This window comes from Dromiciops gliroides, chromosome 2 (genome assembly GCF_019393635.1).
Source record: "Dromiciops gliroides isolate mDroGli1 chromosome 2, mDroGli1.pri, whole genome shotgun sequence".
Lineage (NCBI taxonomy): Eukaryota > Metazoa > Chordata > Mammalia > Microbiotheria > Microbiotheriidae > Dromiciops > Dromiciops gliroides.
In genome coordinates, this window is record NC_057862.1 from 213,577,887 (window position 1) to 213,597,238 (window position 19,352).

The window sequence follows — 19,352 nt, forward strand, 5'->3', positions numbered from 1 at the left end:
CCCCAGCCTTCCATGACACCCAAGCCAGATCCTGGCTGCCATCAGCTACTAAACCACTAGGTTATTCCTCTTCCTTTCTTGAGAAGATCAGAACTTGGAGGGACAACTAGGTGGCACAGTGGAGAAAGCGCTGACCTTGGAGTCAAGAGGACCTGAGTTCAAATCTGACCTCAGACACTTAGCTGTATGACCCTGGGCAAGTCACTCAATCCCAATTGCCTTAAATATCCGGAGCCATCTCCAGTCGTCCTGATGTGTATCTTCCCTTTGGACCCAGATGACTCTGGAGGAAAGAGTAAGATGGGTGACCTTGCACAGCCCTCCCTCACTTCAATCCAATTCAGTGCAAGTCATGAAATCACCCTGATTTAAGGGTCCTCTTTGAGAATGAAGGACAAGCAACAACAAGAGAACTTGGATCATAATATCCTTCTCTTCCCCAACTCCTGCCTTCATACACAGGGACTTCAATTATGTCTTTATCTCCTCAGCTTCCACGACCTACAGCTTCAGTCGACTTCACACACACACACACGCACACCATCAACAATCGCAGCAGCAGCATGGTACAGCAAAGTCCCGGGTTTAAAACTCACCTCTGATGCTACCTGTGTGACCTTGGGCAAGTCACTCAAGGCTTCAGTTTCCATAACTGTCAAATGAGTGGGTTGGACTAGATGGCTTCTCAAGTTTCCTTTGCGCTCCATATCTATGCTCTGTCATCCCTGTGATCTCATGATCCATGAGGATCCTGCCTCCACAATGTAGAATTCTGAAATTGCTTACTCTGATCACAACCTACTAGTCTTCCTCTGTTCTTCCTATACCTGAAACCTCAAAACCTATTCTTCCTCATAGTATCTCCTGTTACCCTACCTCTTTATCCATCAGACCCTGGTCTGGCTCACTTTTAATTTTTTTTAATTTTTAATTTTTGGGGGGCGGGGCAATGAGGGTTAAGTGACTTGCCCAAGGTCACACAGCTGCTAAGTGTCAAATATCTGGGGCTGGATTTGAACTCCTGAATCCTCCTGAATCCAGGGCCAGTGCTTTATCCACTGCACCATCTAGCTGCCCACTCTGGTTCACTTTTTTTTTTTTTTACAAATCATAATTTTATTGTTCAAAGTTACTAGTGTGGTTTTCTTTTTTTGTTTGTTTTTTGTATCTTTCCATTTTTCTTTTTTTTTCTGGTTCACTTTTAACTCCTTTTGTGGTCTTGACCCTTTGGACCACTGATTCAATGATATGCTATATTCTGCATATGAATCCCCTACCCCCATGTCCTATAATCATTCACATCTCCACAAATCCATGTCCATCACACACCTTGCCCACACAAGGGGAAGAAATCCTACAATCATGCTAACTGGATTTGCAACAAATCTGGCATCAAATCAGAACTGAGCCTTCACTAATGGAGAGTAATCCTTTGTTCTTGCTTGATTCTATTATATTTCCCAAAGTGGCTATTCCATACCTTCTCTTCTCTCTCTTTATGTATTCATCCTCTTCCATCTCCCAGAGCTTGCCCCTTTGATTATCCCCTTGCTCCCATCTTCTGATTTCTCTCATTTACTAGCTCATCCCTGCTGCCTAGATGCATACTCAGGTCTCTCCCACCCTAAAAAATAACCCCCCAAAAAATAAAAACCAACACCTTAAATATCTCTTCAAGCTATTATCCTTTAATCATTAGGATGAACTGGTCACTTGCTAGAATCCATTGAACGTTGGTGCTTTTATCCAACAATAGAGGATGCTTGGATAAACTTCCTGTGGTTCTTTGATAGCTGGCCAATTCTGGGGCAATCAGGGAAGACTGCCTGGAGGAGGTGGCACCTAGTCTAGGTATTCAAGGTTGCGTAGGATTTCAACGGGATCAAAGAGAAAAGAAATACACATATTCCAGTAGGAAGAAGGCTAAAAGTGTCAAAATAACAAGAGGTACATTTGTGTCCAGTTTAATAGGGAGTAATGTGAAATAAGGCCAGAAATAAACATTTGAGTCAGATTACAGAGGGTCTTGGGCAGCTAAGTGACACAGTGGATAAAGTACTGGGCCTGAAGTCAAGAAGACCGAGTTCAAATCCAGCTTCAGACATGTACTAGTTGTGTGACCCTAGCAAGTCACTTAACCCTGTTTACCTCAATTTCCTCATCTGTAAAATGTTCTGGAGAAGGAAATGGCAAACCACTCCAGTATCTTTGCCAAGAAAACCCCAAATGGGGTCATGAAGAGTTGGACACGACTGAAACAATTGAACAATAACAATGGGGGGGGGGTTAAATGACAAGCTCAAGATTTCAAATGTTATTTACAAGACAGTAGAAAATCATTGTATGTTTTCAAATAGAGGAATGGCATGATTAGAACTGTGCATTATGAAAATAAATCTAGCAGTGACAAGTAAAAAAAAAAAGTTTAGAAGAAGGAAAGACTTGAAGGCAGAGATAACAAATAGAAGGCTACCACAATAGTCCAGGCAATACTTGAACAAGGTGGTAGAACAAGAGTTTGCTTTTCCTTCTGATTCCAACCCCACCCATCTCAAAACAATAAGAAATGCACCAAATAATGTCATTAAAATTCCTAGGAGATGAAACAAAACTACCTCAAAATATAGAACTTTATGAAAGAAAAAAGAAAGAAAGAAGGAAGGAAGGAAGGAAGGAAGGAAGGAAGGAAGGAAGGAAGGAAGGAAGGAAGGAAGGAAGGAAGGAAGGAAGGAAGGAAGGAAGGAAGGAAGGAAGGAAAGGAAAGAAAAAGAAAGAAAGAAAGAAAGAAAGAAAGAAAGAAAGAAAGAAAGAAAGAAAGAAAGAAAGAAAGAAAGAAAGAAAGAAAGAAAGAAAGAAAGAAAGAAAGAAAGAAGGAAAGAAAGAAAGAAAGAAAGAAAGAAAGAAAGAAAGAAAGAAAGAAAGAAAGAAAGAAAGAAAGAAAGAAAGAAAGAAAGCTGCTTGATTAACCCACTCCCTTCCCCAGTGTGACTGTTCTTACATACAGGTCCACCCAAATTTTGATCCCTGGTTTTAGTAACTTGTCTTATCACCTCAAAGTTGTCTCTCAACAGTGAGCCAGTCTGACAAATCCACTATTTACCAGAGGAGGACACTGAAATCACCTAATCCTAGCAGAAGAAAATATAAGCAACTATGGAATGGAGAGAGACCCAATAGTAAAAAGCTGGTTGGAAGAGAAGGAACTTCACTACAAATGGAAAGTACCCTCAGGTTCATGGTGGGAGTGTGGGGGGTGCTGTACAGATTAACCTAATCTGGCTATCTCCCCTTGGAGATTCAACATAATAGAGATTCAACCTTACATCCCCAAATGCTCCAAGAGGACACTATCATTCAAATCACCCCCTCCCAAAGTCAAAATAGGGGAGAAAATGCATTTATAAATGAGAAAAAGAGCAAATTATGGGGGGGGGGCTGATACAAGACTATCTCTATGAAAAGAGAAAGGCAAATAGCAGAAAGACCAAGATAGAAGTAATCGCTGCAGCTCTTTTTGTAGTGACTAAGAATTGGAAATCAAGGGAATGCCCATCAATTGGTGAATGGCTAAATAAACTATGGCATATGATGGTGATGGAAAATTGCTGTGTTATAAGAAATGACAAGCAGGATGATTTCAGAAAAGCCTATAAAGACTTATATGAACTGATGTGTAATGAAGTGAGCAGAACCAGGAGAACGTTGTACACAGTGACAGCAGTATTGCTTGATGAAAAACTATGAGTGACTTAACTATTCTCAGCAATACAATGATCCAAGACAATCCCAAAGGACTCATGATGAAGCATACTATCCACCTCCAAAGAAAAAACTGATATTGAATGAACACAGACTGAAATGTGCTGTTTTTCACTTTCTTTCATTTTTTTCTTTCAATAAGTTTTCTTATACAAAATGGCTAATACAGTAATGTTTTACATAATTACACATGTATACCACCTCAAGGAGAAGGGAGGGGAGGGAGGAAAGGAGGGATAAAATTTGGAACTCAAAGTTTTAAATAAAAATATTTATTACTTTAATAATAATTTTTTAAAATATATACCATTTATAGAGCACCTCTTAAGTGCCAGGCATTATACTAAATAATTTCTTCCTCACAACAACTCTAGGAGGGAGGTGTTATTATTATTTCCACTTTATAGTTGAGGAAACTGAGACAGAGTATGTTATTTGCCCTAGGTCACACAGTGACCTTGTATCTGAGGTCAAATTTGAATTCAGATCTCTCCTTATTCCAGGCCCTGTGTTCTGTTCACCGTACCAACTGCTTGCCTCTTCCCAAGACATCATCCCACTTCAAGAGAGGGTACTACTGGTCCTAGAAGGGCATCCCACATGGAAAGGAAGTGGTCAGGTAATACAGACCTAGGGACAGAATGTGATGTCCTTAAGATGGGCCAGTAAAGAATGGAAAAAGTAAGCACAGGGGGCAGCTAGGTGGCGCAGTGGATAAAGCACCGGCCCTGGAGTCAGGAGTACCTGAGTTCAAATCCGGCCTCAGACACTTAACACTTACTAGCTGTGTGACCCTGGGCAAGTCACTTAACCCCAATTGCCTCACTAAAAAAAAAAGAAAGAAAGAAAAAGTAGGCACATTGTCTTACCAGGCCCCATGGCAAGGAATATCACACCACTTTCTTTATTAATTATCATTTCTGGGAATAAAGATACTGAGAATATGTTTTTAAAAATTGGGAAGGGGGCAGCTAGGTGGCACAGTGGATAAAGCACTGGCCTTGGATTCAGGAAGACCTGAGTTCAAATTTGGCCTCAGACATTCGACACTAGCTGTGTGACCCTGGGCAAGTCACTTAACCCCTGTTGCCCTGCAAAAAAAAATGAGGAGAAAGGGAGAAGTAGTCGAAATCTGTAACTTCATTCTTAGGACAATTGGACAGGGGAGAAAGGAAAGTTTCTGGCTTCAACAAATCCTACTTTGTATGGGGGAAACAAAGAGAAAGAAAAACTGGATACATGTAAAGCCAATGAATGGAAGAATAGATTTCAGAATGTCCTAGAAGAGGAAATGAACAAGGAAGGGAGAGAAGTAAACTAGCATTTCTCAGAAAGGGGTACCACAAATGAATGTTACTCAAGTTAAGAGAATAGATGAGGATAGGGTAGGGAGGAGACTGGGGAAATGATGAAACATATTTTTATCTGGGTTGGTAAAGAGGAGGATAAAAAAAAAGAAAAAGAAAAAAATTAAGAGAGACCAATTAATAAAGTTAACTAGGATAAGGAGGGATAGTGGGGCTGATTAGGGTATAGCCTCTAAGAGGGGAATGGGATCCAATTAGTGTAAACAAAATGAATTGCAGGGACCAAGTGCTGACTTAAAGGAAGAAAAAAGAGGAAAAAAATAATTCATAAATGTAACCCAGTTGCTCTGGCCCTGCTGTCTAAGGGCCAGGCCTATTATAATTTTCCCATCTATAGAGTTCTCTAGTACCCTGAAGGGGTTGGGAAGTCTCTCTGCTATTGACTTGAGCCTCCACCTACTGTGTTCCCTCCATTTTTAGGGGCCAAATACATCCCTAGCACCCCACACCCATTTAACTACTTTTTTTAGATTAGCTGTTACAAAGGGACATTTACTTCAAAGATATATCAAAAACATTCTCCCCTCAAGTCTTTGAGGACATAATTCTCCCTATAGCACCTGCCTCTCTGATTTATCCTTTGTCCCACCAAGTTCAAGTCCAAACCACAGTGCTTCTGAGTTCACAACCCTATCCCCTCCTACTCAAGGCTTTGCTGCAGAGCTGGTTACAACATCTAGCCTGGATCTCCTAGATCTCCATAGAGCTCATTCCACTCCCCACACCTAGAATAGAAAAGCATTACAAAAAACCCAAAGCTTCAGGCCTATTTCTCAGAACCACATGGTCTCATGGGGGATGGGGGATAAGGGATGGGGGATGAGGGGTGAGAAGTAGGGGATGGGGGATGGGAACGAGGCAAATCTTAGGCCCACCCTCCCTTTTCTACATGGTGTACCTGGCTGTGAGTGAAGGAGTCTTCACCCTCGGGTGTGAATGAAGAGAAAAAAATCCAACTGTGTTTAATCAGTTTAAAGATGCAGACAGTTCTGGCCATATAGCCAGTGGAAAAGGGCTGCTCCTAACCTCATTGTTGTTGTTGGTAGTGGTCCTTCATTCTCAAAGAGGACCATGACATTGGAAGGTGATGTCATGACTTTCAGTAAATTGGATTTAAGTAAGGCGGGGCTGTGCAAAGTCACCAGCCTCACTCTCTCCTCCAGACTCATCTGAGTCCATGGCAAGATACAGATCAGAATGACTGAAGATGGCCCTGTAGGCCAACACAGAATGTCTATGCATGCTCCAGTTCTCAAATCTCCTGGAAGTAAGTCCCAGACTGTCTTCCCCATGGGTGATGCAATCGTAGGTGGTTTAGGCATGGACCAAACCCCCATTACAGAAATAGAGAAACACAGATAATTGATGGCATATTCATTATTCATGTTTAGGCTGTGCTAATATAATAAAAATGACACTAATTAATTTACAGATTAGTACTTTATTAATCAAGCCACCAAGTTACTTTGAGGGACTAGACAAAATAATAACAAAATGTGTTTAGAGGAATAAGTATAGAGTATAAAGGAAAATAATGAAAAAAGTAGAAATGAAGGGGGCCTGATATTAACAGGGCAGCTGTGTGCCATAGTAGATAGAGTATTAGGCCCAAAGTCAGGAAGACCTGAGTTCAAATATGGCCTCATACACTTATTAGCTATGTGACCCTGGGCAAGTCACTTAACCCTGTTTTCCTCACTTTCCTCATCTGTAAAATGAGCTGGAGAAGGACATGGCAAACCACTCCAGTATTTTTGCCAAGAAAACCCAAATGGGGTCATAAAGACTCAGATACAATTGAAATGACTGAACAACAACAAAATTAAGGGTCATACTTTAAATGTTTGACCAAGATTACTGGGGAATTTTTCCTTTGAAAGTATGTGTTATTCCACTTGTCATTATTAATTGTCTTATAAAGAGTATACAGTCTGAGTCACTGCTATAAGAAGAACTAGATGGTAACCTTGCGCTGATGCTTACTCCCTGCATTAAGTTACAAGCCAATTCACCTAGTGGGCATCTATTTCCTCATCTGTAATATGGACCTAATGACCTTTCAGGTTCCTCCCAACTCTAGAGTTATGGTACTGTGACTGTGAAAGAAAGAACACTTAAAGGCAGATTAACTCAGATTAGTTGTAATGAACAAACTCATTCTTGGAGAACAAAGGATACAACAAGGCACTATTTCCTCCTCTTAGTAAAGAAGTACAAAAGATGATGGGTGTGGGCTGTCAGATACTGACACCTTGACATTGTTTGGTTTTCATTATCTATTTTTCTTTGTTACTCCAGAGGATTCAATGGTGTGTTGGAGATGGGGAGAGGGGAATATATAGTGAACTGATTGGCATAAAAAAAACACTGTTTTAGTTCCCTGTCCACTAAGATATAAACTGCTAAAGTATAGGCAGGAAGAGGCAGCTAGGTGGCTCGGTGGATAGAGGGCTGGGCCTGGAGTCAAGAAAACCTGAGTTCAAATCCCGCCTCAGATATTTCCTAGCTCTGTGACCCTGGGTAAGTCATTTAACCTCTGTTTGCCTTAATCTACTAGAGAAGGAAATGGCAAAGTACTCCAATATCTTTGTCAAGAAATCCCCATAGACAGTATGGTTCGTGGCATCATGAAGAGTCAGATACAACTGAACTGCTGAACAACAGCAGCAGCAACAACAACACAGGCAGCTAGGTGTCCCAGTAGCTAAAAGTGTTGGGCCTGAGGTCAGGAAGATCTGAGTTTAAATCCAACATCAGACACTTACTAGTGTCTGGCTTCACCTTCACTTTTTTTTTTTTTTGGCCGGATTTGAACTTAGGTCCTCCTGACTCCGGTTGCACTATCCACTGTGCCACCAAGCTGACCCTTTCTTCCTACTATTCTGCCATCTTGGTTCTCTGCCAAAGAGAGAAGTTTCAATCAAATGTTGGAAGCAGAAATCACATTGTAAACTGAGCTGAGAAATGAGTGTAAAGTGCAAATGTTGTTGTAATGATCCCAAATGATCTTTTCTAGGAGTTTTGTTGTAAAACAGAGAGTTATAATCTAATCAGCTAAAATGAAATTGGGTTGGGGGTGGGGGTGATCTGGACATTTTAGTAGATAATCAAAACTGAAGCCATGGAAGTGATGTGATTCCCAGGGGAGAGAATCCAAGGATAGAAGGGAAGATGGCCAATTCCTTAGTCTTAGCTTCCACTTCTGTGGAGCAGAAGATGAGGAGCCATTGAGAGTGATAGAGAAGGAGTAGTTAAAGAGGTAGAACCAAGAAAAGGTAGGGCTACAGAAGTGAAGGGAGAGGAAAATGTCCCTAACTAAGCAGACTAATCAAAAGATTAAGTTCAAAAATTGATTATTGAAGTGTTTGATCAAGTCTAAACATTTTATCAGCTTCCCCAACACATCTCTATGGATGAGACTCTGGTGGGGATAAATGGGAGTCCTGATACTTGGAGGAGGGACATCTAAGAAGGACTTTGGAAAAGAATATGGTTGCTACCTCCATCATCTCCTACAATCCCTTCCCTTACTAGCGTCTGACTTCAACTTTGTCTGCCTCAATTTCATCATCTGTAAAATGGGGGTGATAGTAACATCTTCCTCCCAGGTTAGGATAAAATGAAATAATATTTGTAAAGTGCTTTGTTAACCTTAAAGTGCTATATAAATGCCAGGGGTTGGGGAAGCCATTTAAGGCCTAATATAGCCTAAAGGTATTTGCATCATCAATGGGAGTTTCTAAAGTCAGAAAATCCTCTAAGACTTGGTGTAAAGCTACAATGGCTTGCTGGATCACAAAGTGGCAGCTAGGTGGCCCAGTGGATAGAGTGCTGAGCCTGGAGTCAGGAATACTAATCTTCCTGAGATCAAATCTTACCTCAAACACTTACTAGCTGTGTGAACCTGGGCAAGTCACTTCACTCTGTCTCAATTTCCTCATCTGTCAAATGAGGATAGTAACAGAACCCACCTCCCTGAGTTGTCATGAAGATCAAATAAGGTATTTGTAAAGTGCTTAGCACAGTGCTGATCATGTAATAGGTGCTTAATAAATACCTCTTTCATTTCCCTACCCATAATGATGGAATGAAAAGTGAAAAGAAAATCAGAGTTAGAGTCAGAAGATATGAGTTCAAATGATAGTTCTAAGGCCCGTGGGACTTTGGGCAAGACACTTAACCCCCCTGTGCTACTGTTCCTTCTCTGTAAAATGAGAGGATTGAACTAGATATTCTCTAATTTTCCTTCCCCTAAAAAAAAAATAATAAGTAGAAGGAAGAACCCAGGCAGATGCTTTAGCAATTAAGAAAAGAGATCATCCTTGATGAAGGCCAGAATGTTCCATGTTGGTGACCCAAGAACAGATTTCACAACTTGAAAAAAAGTTGATATCACTAATATAAATGGAGATCAAGGTCAACACAGAGCTTGAAATGAACACCCAACATTAATGCAATACATGAGATGGTAACACTTGGTATAGGGTCAGAAAAATGGCACAGAGGACAGAGTGTCCAGCTTGGCATCAGGAAGACTCCTTTTGCTGAGTTCAAATCTGGCTTCAGGCACTTACTATCTGGGCAAATCACTTAACCCTGTTTGCCTCAGCTTCCTCAACTATAAAATGAGAAAGAAATGTCAGACCACCCCAGTGCCTTTCCCAAGAAAATCCCAAATAGGGTCAGGACTGAAAATGATTCAACAATAACAATTTCCTGACTCCTGATCTACCACTATAATAATAGAGCTCACATTTATTTAGTACTTAACAATGTGCCAGTCACTGTGCTAAGTGCTTTATAATTATTATCTCATTTGATCCTCTCAACAACCCAGGGAGGTTGGTGCTGTTGTTATTCCCATTTTAGAGATGAGGAAACTGAGGAGCTCAGAAGTTAAGTGACTTACATAGCTAGTAAGTGTCAAAGGCTAGATTCGAACTCAGATCTTTCTGACTCCAGGCCTGGCACTCTACCCACTGCTACCTAGATGCCTCTTTCTCAGACCCTTGACTAGATGAACTCAAAGTTTCCTTCTGGCTCTCAATCTATGATCCTATGTTCTTTTGTTCTTAACATTCTATATTAGGAGTTCTTAATTTTTTTGTGTGTTATGGACCCCTTTGGTGGTCTGATGGAGCCCATGACCCCTTTCTGGACATAATGTTTGTTGCCCACGATCAGGAAATGTTCGACTTCAGCTAGAGATCACTGAAAATAAAGAAGTCATTTTTGCTCATTTTAGTTCACAGATGCCTGAAATCTGTCCATGGAGCCTTTAGGAGTCAGTGAACCTCAGTTTAGGAACCCCTACTCCACGTCACCCAACACAGCAAATTTCTGTTTTTATCATCTATTGAACTCCAGGTCCCTTCCACGTCCTTTTCTCCTCACTTCACTATACATCAATTCATACAACTTTTTCCAGGACTTTCTGAAATCATACTACTTGTTATTTCTTATAGCACAATGATATTCCCATACCATCATATACCACAGCTTGTTTAGTCATTCCCCAATTGATGGGCATTCCTTTGATTTCCAATTCATAGCCACTATAAAAAGAGCTATAAATATTTTTGTACAAATAGGCCTTTTTCTTTTTCGGGGGGATGTCTTTGGGATATAAACCTAGCAATGGTATTGCACAGTTCTATAGCCCTTTGGGCATAGTTCCAAATTGTTCTCCAGAATGGTTGGATCTTTTCACAGCTCCTCCTTTCTCAAGGACTGCAGAGCCTGACTTCACAGACATCTCCTCCAAACCAAACCCTGACCATATATGTATAGTTTTTTTACTTCATCAAGCGAAGCAATTCCTGTGACCTACAACTAATTTACTCTGATTCAGCTATCTTCAGGAATGGTTATTCTTAGATTAAGCAATCATCCGTAATTTTACCATCAGGGAGATTTTGAATTTTGAAACTCTACTTTCTGACCATTATCTCCTATACTTCTCTCTCTCCCTGTCTCACTCTTGAACCTATATCTTTGTCCTCATCCTCACCCCTCAGTCCTACCACCCTTAGGTATTTTGGTTTTTTGGGTTTTTCCCCAGACCATCACTTCCTGCTCTGGCTTCCCAATCTTCTTTTCGATGTTCACCCTATAGTTCACCTATATACTGTCCTACACCCTTGACTCTCTGGCTCCCTTATCTTTTTTCAGTCATTTTTCAGTCATATCCAACTCTTTGTCACCCAGTTTGGGTTTTTCTTGGCAAAGATACTGGAATGGTTTGCCATATCCTGCTAGAGCTCATTTTACAAATGAGGAAACTGAGGCAAACGGGGTAAAGTGACTTTCCTGGGGTCACACAGCAAGTAAGTGTCTGCTGCCAAATTTGAACTTAGGAAGAGTCTTCCTCACTCTGGGTATGGCATTCTATCCATCACCTAGCTGCCCTTTCTCTTATCTTACTATCTTACCATCATTCAAACTTTAATAATTCTCCCCATCCACCTTCACTATTCATACTCCCATACTACTAAGTGGTTCTGAAAAAAGTCACAGCATCATGGCAGCGATATGTACAACAAATTCATATCATCTGATCTCAACCAGGCCTTTGTTGATGACCAGAAAAAAATATTCTTCCTTGATTCATTTTCTATCCTACTCTCCTCAGAAGCTCTTACAAGATTTTTCCTCTTCACTTAAACCCCAACACTTTTCCCCAGCCCCTCTCTTAGCAATATCCTTGCCTCCTACTTTATGGAGAAAACAGAAGACATTTGCCATGACCTCTCTCCTCTTTCCTACTCCATTTCTTGGCATTTATTCACCCGTTATCTCCTTCTTTACTCCAATTTCTGATGAAGAGATGACAGTTCTCGACCTTTCTCCTTGTCAGTCTCTGTCTCTGTCTCTCTCTTTCATAGCATCATAGACTTAGAATTGAAAGGGACCTTACAGTGCATCTAGCACATTCACCTCATTTTACAGATGAAGGAACTGAGAAATCATAGGGTGGATCCTAAAGGGAACCTCAGATACGATCTGGTCCAACACCCTAATTTCATAAGGTACGGAGTCCCAGGGAAGTTAAGCAAATTGTCCAAGGACACACAGTGGCATAACTGGGATTTGAAACTGAGTCCTTGTATGCCAAATGCCAACCCTCTTTCCACTGTTCCACGGTGCCCCTGTTAGTAATTTAATTCCAGGTTCTGGCTTCAAATCAAGTACAATGATTATGACATCACTCTTGTCTCTAAACTGATTTATTATGAGCATTTAATGGCCAAAAGCCTTGTGTCCAGCCTCTCTCAGGAGGTGGTTGAGTCCTCAATTGCATCTTCTTTAAAGTGACTCTTGTTGTTTAGTCATTTTTCAGTTATGTCTGACTCTTCATGACCCCAGTTGGGATTCTCTTGGCAAAGAGACTGAAGTGATTTGCCATTTCCTTATCCAGCTCAGAAAACTGAGGCAAACAGGGTTAAGTGACTTGCCCAGGGTCTGTGTAAGTGTCTGAGAGCAGATTTGAACTCAGGGAGATGAGTCTTCCTGACTCTAGCTGTAGCGCTCTATCCACTGCATCACCTAACTGACTTTTAAAGTAACTAGATGATCCCTAAGGTCCCTTGTAGTTTTAAAATTCTCTAAATACATGAGTCTTTGAAAATAATTCAGAGCACCCAGAATTATCCACAGGACTTGACCTGCATACTGTGAGGATCCCTAGCCCACTCACTTCCTAGTATCTAGGAGTAGCAACTGTGTCAAATCTCTTTGGAACACACCCAGCCCAGAACACAAACTGAAAGTGGGCCTCCTTATACCTTATGTGTGTGTCCCTTGGAATGCCTCCTCCTTAGACAGTGACATATGCTGATAAAGTGTCCTGCAGTCATCCGGGCGATGACGGACATGTGTGACACTCAAGAAAACATAATCAGCCCCAGGCTTATCTCTTATCATTCCTGGGGAGACAGTGCTATAAGCAGAGGCCCCAAAATAGGACCTAGGCCAAAGATATTGAGCAATAAAGACCAATGAATTTCGGAGATAAGAAAGGAAATCAAAAGGCAGTCTTAGAGAAATCTGAAATCAAGAGATGTAGATTTAAACCCTGGCTTTCTCTCCTAATGCTCAGTTAATGTGGGGTAGGTCATAAGAGTTAGAACTAGGGGAGGACCTTAGAAATCATACAGTCCAACCCATTGGCTTTATGGAAACTGCAGCAATCTGATCTGTCCAATGTCTTACAGGAAGTAAATGGCAGAGCTAAGATTTGAACCTGGTTCTTCTGGTTCCATATTGAAGGTTTCTTCTACTATTTGGGGGAGGCAAATAGAGTTAAGTGACTTGCCCAAGGTCACACAGCTAAATAAGTGTCTGAAGTTAGATTTGAACTCATATCCTCCTGACTCCAGGGCAGGTACTCTATCCACTTCACCACCTAGCTTCCTCACCTTTCCTATTAATAGCTAGCATTTACATAGTGCTTTAAGATTCAAAAAGCACTTTACATGTATTTATCTCATTTGATCCTCACAACAACCCTGGGCGGTAGGTGCTACTATTGCTCCCCATTTTACAGATGAGGAAATGGAGGCAAAGAGGTTAAGTCACTTGATCAGGATCACATAGCTAGTAAGTATCAAAGGCAGGATTTGAATTCAGGCCCTTGGACTTAATTCACTGTGCCACCAACTGTCTAACGATGCTAGGCCTGGGTTTCCTCTTCCCTCAAGTGAATGGATTGAACGAAATTATCTTTAAGGTCCCACAAAGCTCTGGATCCAAGATCTCCCCTTGCCATTGAAACAGGATTATGTTAACTCAAAAGCAGACAACAAGTAAGCACTGTGTGGCTACTCAAATCTGAGATTATGGAAGGAACAACTGTGCAAGGCTGGGATTCTTACAAGGATATACCAAGGCCTGATGAGAGCTCAGGGGAATTAAAGTTGCTTTCTCACGTAACAGCTCCAACAGTCCCATTGTTTTTGGCTGGGATGTGTGAGAGAGAGTGGGCTGCTGAGTCCCAGGCAGAGGAAAAGGAACAAACTCAAGTCCCAAATCCCACCTGGAACAAGCTGTTCTCTCTAGCTTTTTCCTGTAACCTTGAAAATTCTGGCTGGCACCACGCTCCCTCCAAACCTCCTGGGGAAAGAGTCCATTTTCCACCATCCCTGCCCCCACAGAGGCCCCTCTTCCCTTCTTAGACCCAAGCCAGAAATGAGTTTCAAAAGAGCTTAGCAGCAATTTAAGTGAAGGGGTAAACATGAAAAGACAATTTTATAGAGAGCTTCAGAAATAGAAAGTGATAGAACCCAGCAAAAATTGTTCTAGCTGACTTTGCAGCCCAGTATGAGCTTAGAGGAGGAGAAATTGTATCATATAGAAAGAGCACTACATAGTGTTAGAAGCACTGATTCAGCCGTTTGATAGCCATGTGATCTTGAGTAAAAAAATCCCTTCACTTTTCTGACACCTTAATAAAATTGTGCTCTTAGAATTTGTCTCCAGGCTTCTAACCTTCCTTTCTTTATTTTCCTTTCTTTGCTTCATTCCCTTCAGACACTCATGGTCTTTTCCCATACCACCATGCAAATATGTTCTCAGGAAAGGCTTTGGTGTCAGTTATATGTGAATATTAATATAAGACATTACTAGTTTATCTGAAGGCATTTTACTGAGCCAAAAACTAGGAATTTTTGCACCCAGGGAAAGTATGACAGACTATACCCTGGAACTAGCAGCAGGAAACACAATGGGAGTAGGGTATATCAGGAAATCACCCCAATACAAGACTTAAAAACTGCAAGACACCTCACAAGGATGCTACGCAGAAGTGTCTGGGATTGTGGCAAGTGAAGAACTTACTCCAGCCCCAATACCTAGTAGTTTCTTATTTCTACTAATTATTTTCATAAGTAGGTGCTAAGTGCCTTTGTTTCTACACTGATAAAATATTGGTTGGTTGTTATCCTTCATTCTCAAAGAGGACTGAAATGACAGCACTATGTTGGGGTCAGACACAAGTGTCTGACTAGCCTATCAGATCAATACAAACTCAGGAGGCTCTACCACAGGTCAGCCACAAATAGTCTGTATAAACATTTGGAGTGGAGATGTCTCTAAATTTGCACATTTCACATTTCTCACCTCACACCAATTACTACTCTTCCCTGAACACCCTACAACCCAGATAAAACATTATAAGCACTCTAAAAGCCCTCTTAGTTCAGCACCTGGGGCAAAGTACAGATGACCTTACCTTAGTTACAGCTCTCTCTCTATGTGAACAAAGAGAATAATATTTTCACTACCTATTTCACAATGTTGTTCATTGAATCATAATAACATAGATTTAGAGTCTTGAATGTCATATAGTTTAATCTTCTCATTTTACAGTTGAGGGAACTGAACCTAGAGAGATTAAGCATTAAGCACTTAAATCCTGATTCTCTGACACAGAAGTCAATAAACTTTATACCATACCACCTTGCAAAAAAGGTCTTTTTAAACCCTAAAGCACTATAGAAATGGCAGTTCTAATTAGTACTATTTACATTTTAAGCCTCAACTCTATGGAATGAAAGTTTTTGTCACCTCTTAAAGGGATTTAAAGTAGAATCTAGGGAGGGTATTTGGATGGGAGGAGGGGAACAGAGAAAGAGGTGGAAAATAAATAAAATTCAAAAATAAATCTGATTAATGTTCACAGGATCATAACTTTGGTTATTCAACCTGAACCCATGTGGTAGGGCTAGCTTCCCTTTGGGAACGGCAAATGCAAGGACAAGTTAAAAGCAGAGCTGCTTTTTACTATAAGACTGGATGAAAATATTGGCTTGCATAATTTCTCTGTTTAGTCTTCTTCCCAGTCATGTGACTATGTCATTGCAGCTTGGACCTTAGGGAGTCCTACTGCATTTAATGAATGCCAGTTGACCTTCCTTCCTTCCTTTTTCTTTCCTTCTTTCTCTTTCTTTCTTTCTTTCTTTCCCCATTCCACCATGTTGCCAAGTAAATTCTGGGGAAGAAGTTTTCATTTCTTGACATCAAAGAAATAGGAGAACCAATTACTGTGTGCCAGGCACCTTGCCAAGTGCTAGAAATCCAAAGAAAGGCAAAAAAGGTAATCAAGAGAATTAGATTCTGTTCCAGAAATTCTTACTCACTCTTGATCAGTTATCTTCTCTGGGCCTCAGTTTCCTTGCCTGTTAAAGGAGAGTTAGAACAAATTACCTCTTGGTTCTTCCCAGTTCTCTATTCTAATCTATCTCACCTCAGACATTTAGTAGTTGTGCAACCCTGGGCAAGTCACTTAACCCCAATTGCCTAAAACATCCAGGGCCATCTCCAGTCATCCTGATCCATATCTTGCCACTGTACCCAGATGGTTCTGGAGGAGAGAGTAATGTTGGTGACCTTGCACAGCCCTCCCTCACTTAAATCCACTTCACTACAAGTCATGACATCACCTCTGATGCCATTGTTCTCTTCAAGAATGAAGGACAAACAACAATATATCTATTCCACAAGGGTCTGTTATTTTGTCAGGAATGGTGGGTACTCTCTCTGTGGATGTAAATCCTAGCTCCTCTGTTCCTTTCACAAGGAGCTGAGCTAAAAAATATCATCAGCTGGCAAACACCCTTCTGATGACCCTCTGGATGCTTAGCTAGACGACTCCTAGAAAACACACACACACACACACACACACACACACACACAGTGTGTTGACAGGCTTGTCCTTAAAGCTTTCCCAAAACATTGGAACCTTCCAGAATTTATTAGTATAGCTTTTAAAAACCCAGGGTCAACTCCAATGGTATGATGGGTGTCAGAAGAGAACTGTAGTAGAGCTACATTGTATGCTTGTTTGGGGGGGTATTTACCAAGAACAGAGAGAGGGTCCAGACCTGTGATTTCATTGGTGTAGAGAATTCCTGATGTGGAAACCCCCTTCCCCATGCAATGCCACACCTTGATTATAACATTTTTTTTTTTTTGGCAGGGCAATGGGGGTTAAGTGACTTGCCCAGGGTCACACAGCTAGTAAGTGTCAAGTGTCTGAGGCCGGATTTGAACTCAGGTACTCCTGAATCCAGGGTCGGTGCTTTATCCATTGCACCACCTAGCTGCCCCGATTATAACATTCTTACAGAATTGCGTAGTACATTGAGAAGTTAAGTGACTTGTTTCCATAAAGAATTTATATCAAAGGCAGAACTTAAATGCTTTGGTGTTCATAGGAGTAGTAATTTTACTGTGTAGGGAAGTCCCTGGTGAGGCAACCCCCTCTCCAAGGCATATCAACACCTTCTCTGAAACTAATAATCTAGAGCAGGGGTGCAAACCCACAGCCTGCAGGCTGCATGCAGCCCAAAGCAGGCTCATAGCATTCATAAGTGCAGCCTGAACCAAATTAAAATGTAATTGGGAGGGGCAGCTAGGTGGCACAGTGGATAGAGCACCGGCCCTGGAGTCAGGAGGACCTGAGTTCAAATCCGACACTTAACAATTACTAGCTGTGTGACCCTGGGCAAGTCACTTAACCCCAATTGCCTCACCAAAAAAAATTTAATTGGGAAATATTTAACCCAAAAGATAAATATAATAAAACATAATGTTAATATGTGGTTTTCTAAGTCAATATGCAGCCCACAGGTATCCTTATATACAGCTTGATGGTGACTGTTTCTATTTGAGTTTGACATCTTGGGCCTAGAGAACTGAGAGGTTAATTAACATACCTGCAGTCACACAGCAGATATGTGTCAATAGTCAGACTTTAACCCAGGTGTTCCTGACTCTAAGGCCAGCTCTCTATCTACTAGACCATGCAGCCTCTCTTCCATTGTACATAGTAGGTACATAATATGTTTGCTCATTTTAAAAATATAATCCAATTCTACAAATATTTTATATGTACTACTACTGTGTTGTCTTTCTTCTCAAACTTATACTGGTCTCTGGGCTTCTCTCAACAATAAAGCTGCCCATTCTATGAACCTACTGTCTTGCTCTTGCCACGTTAGTCCTATGCGGGTCTAAGATTGGTGATTGTTTATGTTGCTGTGTTGACTGCAGTTGGGCAGCCAGATCATTGTCATAGCCTTCTCCTCCCTACCCACTTTGTTTCTAGGGACTTAATCAGCCATACTCTTATAACAATCAGCTCATTTTTTTAGCCTATAGGTAACGTAGGGACCCTTTTGGTCCACACGGTCCTCTACTGTTTTATGGAGTTTATTCAATGAAGTTAGCATTACAACCACAATAGCTCAGAGCCCCCACTTAGTAAAATTCCTAACATTTTATACAGAGATTTGGCTCCCAGCCATAATGTGAATTTATGTTTCCTCTAAGTAACCCCTGACCTCTTCGTGTTTGAAGCAAAAATTCAGGTTACCATAAACACTGGGGTAAAGAAACAAACAACGTATGTTATATTGTCTTTGTTACTGGATAGGCAATGGGAGAGAAACCCGAAGAAAGGGCAAACCTTTTCTTGGGACTTCTAGTCCTTGAAGAAGTGGGTAAAATTGATAGCTTCTGCCTGAGTCTTCTGCTCCTATATTCCTGTAGGGATCTATAGTCCTCCTGAATTTCTCCCTTCTCTGTTATGCATCTCTACTCTGTCTTTCCCCCTCTCACCTTTGTTGCCAGTTCTTTCTGTCTTAGCTCTTTGGGTCCCTCTTCTTCCTCTCAATCTGTCTCTCAGAAATTATGTATGTGGGAGATGGGGCTGGGTGTGTGTGATCTCCAAAGTGTTATTCAATTCTGCCCTCTGGAGCTAAAATAAAATATTAATAGTTCCAAATCACTCCCAATGTTGAGAAAGCTTGCCCCTTTGAACTACGAATCCCAAGATGCCAGTCAGTTTTCAAATGCCTATGACGCAAGACCTTGGTATCTTTAAGCACCTATTTTTAAAGCACTGGCATTTTTGAAAAGGTATTTACCAAAGGCTCTTTGCTAGGTTCTGAAGGAACAAAAACAAAAGAAAGTTCTTGCCTTCAAGGAGTTTATGCACAATTAGAGGTAAGTATGAAGGATTCAGCTAGGTGGCACAGTGGCCAGAGAGTGCATGGCCTGGAGTCGGGAAGACTTATCTTCATGAGTTCAAATCCAACCTCTGACACTTACTAGATCTGTGATCCTGGACAAGTCATTTAACCCTGTTTGCTTCCGTTTTCTCATCTGTAAAATGAGCTGGAGAAGGAAATGGCGAACCACTCAAGTATCTTTGCCAAGAAAACTCCA